Source organism: Branchiostoma belcheri, unplaced genomic scaffold (genome assembly GCF_001625305.1).
Source record: "Branchiostoma belcheri isolate BF01 breed outbred unplaced genomic scaffold, Haploidv18h27 scaffold74, whole genome shotgun sequence".
In the NCBI taxonomy this organism is placed as follows: Eukaryota; Metazoa; Chordata; class Leptocardii; order Amphioxiformes; family Branchiostomatidae; genus Branchiostoma; species Branchiostoma belcheri.
In genome coordinates, this window is record NW_017804398.1 from 418,981 (window position 1) to 421,760 (window position 2,780).

Below are 2,780 nucleotides of genomic sequence, written 5' to 3' on the forward strand. Positions count from 1 at the left end.
ACACACACACACACACACACACACACACACACACACACACACACACACACACACACACACACACACACACACACACACACAAACACACACAGCACACACACACCGTCACACACACACCGTCACAGCACACACACACAGAAACGGTGCGTTTTTCTCCCACCTTGAGACACTGCAGCCCGAGGTCAAACACGCACCGCAATGACTGACACAGAGCAAGGACGACAGTTGCTACCGGTTAAGACACTGATAACAGACATTGAAAGCACACTACCTTGCCCTGGAGGAAAAAGAACGAAGTCTACGGGGACACGCAAGGATAGCAGAAGCTGTCTGGAGTTACGAGGAGCCGACAGTTCTACGACGTATGTCTTTTTTGCCCCATGGCAGTGGAGTGCCACACATCTGCGCAGTTCAAATTGACGGCCTGCCCGTTAGAAACGCTTGTTCCTCAGTTGGTTCATGTATCATGGTCCCATCATGTACACTTCCCAGTGGTCAACGCCAAATCGGTAAGACTTACATGTACCGCTCAGACCTTTTTGCTACGGTTCGTTTATTTACATCCCAAAGAGCCTTTTCAATGCATCTGAACTTGCCAAGCTCAATGACTTCTTGTCAAACATCAACTGGCGGCACTGTTGTCAAAACTTCCGCTCGCTGTTAGGCCGACCCGATCCCGACTTTCCGTTTGTCAGCACCTGTTCCACCTCTACTGACGGATGGAGGTTTAAGCCGGCGTCACACAGCAGGAAAATGCGCGTCCGGTGAGCTCGAAATGTACATTTTCGGCAACAATACGGCCGGTGTCCTTTCGATCACGGCGCGATTTTCCGAAACCGACCGCTTTTCGCAGAGCCATTTTCAGTGTAACAGGGCATATTTTCAGGAGGGTTTGAAATTTGGCGACCTTCCAGCAATCAGTAAATTCGCCCTAAGAACGTTGACAGTGTGTGGACCCAGCAGACTGGCAGGTATCCCTCTCATCACCGACAATCTGGGCCTTTTAAAGACATCTACCCTGGCGCTACACAAACAACCGTCTCGCGTGTTTGGGTGTGGACGTAACTTTTGCTCCTTGACGCCACTCGTTGGTTGTCGTTTGTAGGTAAAACAAAACCTGAAACTTTGCCACAAATGCGACCTACTCCAGGTCAGTAGAGCCACACTTATGCAGCGATAGGTTTACTACTTGCCCCTTAACATGGCAGACATTTGATAATCATAACACTTGTGTTATGCCTGCATTACGAAGTTCTGAAGCTTGCTATGAGGAATGGCGTGTAATGTGGAAGGATATCCCGCTAAGAAAACTGTATGATCCTGGCGAAATTAGGTATTGATCCAAAGACACCGTTAAAACGATTAGGGCTTTACGTCAGCATTATTTAAACTATGGATAAAGTTTGAGGAATAGTCCAACTGTGCAGCATAGCTTGGTAACTTATCATAAGAGGAATATTTACCTGCTGCATGTAGTCGGAAGTGTGGAACGGAAGCGGAGATCCTACCAATTCAAGAAAAGCACAAGGGAGGTCTGATATTAGACATCGACCCAAAGGCATCGGTTAGAGAATGGGGAACATACGTCAACTACATCCACCACATGGATAACACACATTTCATACATGTTCGACATATTTCTGAAACTTCTAATGAGGGATCACTAATTCTCTCCAGTCTGGTTTCGGTAATGATGACTCTACAAGCCCTGTGGAATTAGGTATCGACCCAAATACCGTTTAAAGAACAGAGGTTATATACGTACGTCAACCTTATTTACTCCCTCAAACGTCGCTGTCAATTATCCAAAAAGGACTGTCAGATAAAACTGCAGGATTGCGGTCCATAATAGCGACCGATTCGGTTTCAATAAACATCCTGGCATTTTCAGCCTATTCCTTAGTGAGTAACGCGATACAAGGAGCGACTCAAGCCGACCGTACTTTCAGAACATGGTTCGCTACTGAGGGTAACGGTGGTCGCCGTGCTCACAAGGCCAGGTAACCTTCCAGGCATGTACGGACAAGACATCCCGACCCAGTGATACATTCAATAAGGTATGACCTTCCCTGAAAGCATACGTACAAAGGAAAACACAACACCACGCACAGAAACACGCGCACACCTACGTACCTGTGCTGTACGGAACGTCAGCCCTGCCGCATGTGAAGTGTTCAGCTGCTTTTCTAGAGAAAGGCTCGTGACGGGGAATATCGAGAAACTGGCTTTGCAATTGCAGCAGATCATGTGACGTGATGCCAAAGCTTGTATTGCTGTAGTTGTAGGCAGGATCAGACAAAAGAAGACGAGTTTTCGTGAGATGCAGTTTTATATCGGCGGCTAGCAAGTCCTCGGTGGCGTCGTGATCAGGTGATGATGTATCGATTGAAAAATACGTGCAGGGATTCACACCCTCCATTTAATGTGAAGGTAACAAAGACGAACTTGTGTTATTCAGACATGAATAAATGTTTTGGGGACTATCAGTTAGATGAAGAAGTATACTAGTATGTCACAGTACTGGGATTGAAAGGCTCTATAGCAGCCACTTGTCCTTCATATGTAAATATATAGTTACCCATTGATTATTTGAAAATGACGCCTGTGCTCCGTCTAAATTCCATATATCGCCGCTTGCCTACTGTCACTTGACTACTCTGGCCGCCATATTCGGAGTCCGGATCCACAGGCCCCTCGAGTGGGCACTGGAGATGAGTAAGTGATGTAGAATATTTGAAAGTGTCCTTGGCACATGCCCTTCAGGGCAACTTTTTCTCGGA

General features: G+C 46.8%; 1 protein-coding gene across 1 annotated transcript in view; it reads right to left on the reverse strand.

The window, feature by feature from the left end:
- LOC109485338 (dopamine receptor 2-like) overlaps positions 1-2,176 on the reverse strand; it is a 37,658-nt gene extending 35,482 nt beyond the window's left edge. The window contains exon 1 of the mRNA XM_019788894.1: positions 2,134-2,176. The gene's annotated coding sequence lies outside the window, so the exon portion shown is untranslated. The remainder of the gene's footprint in view (positions 1-2,133) is intronic.
- Between the last annotated feature and the right edge of the window lie 604 nt (positions 2,177-2,780).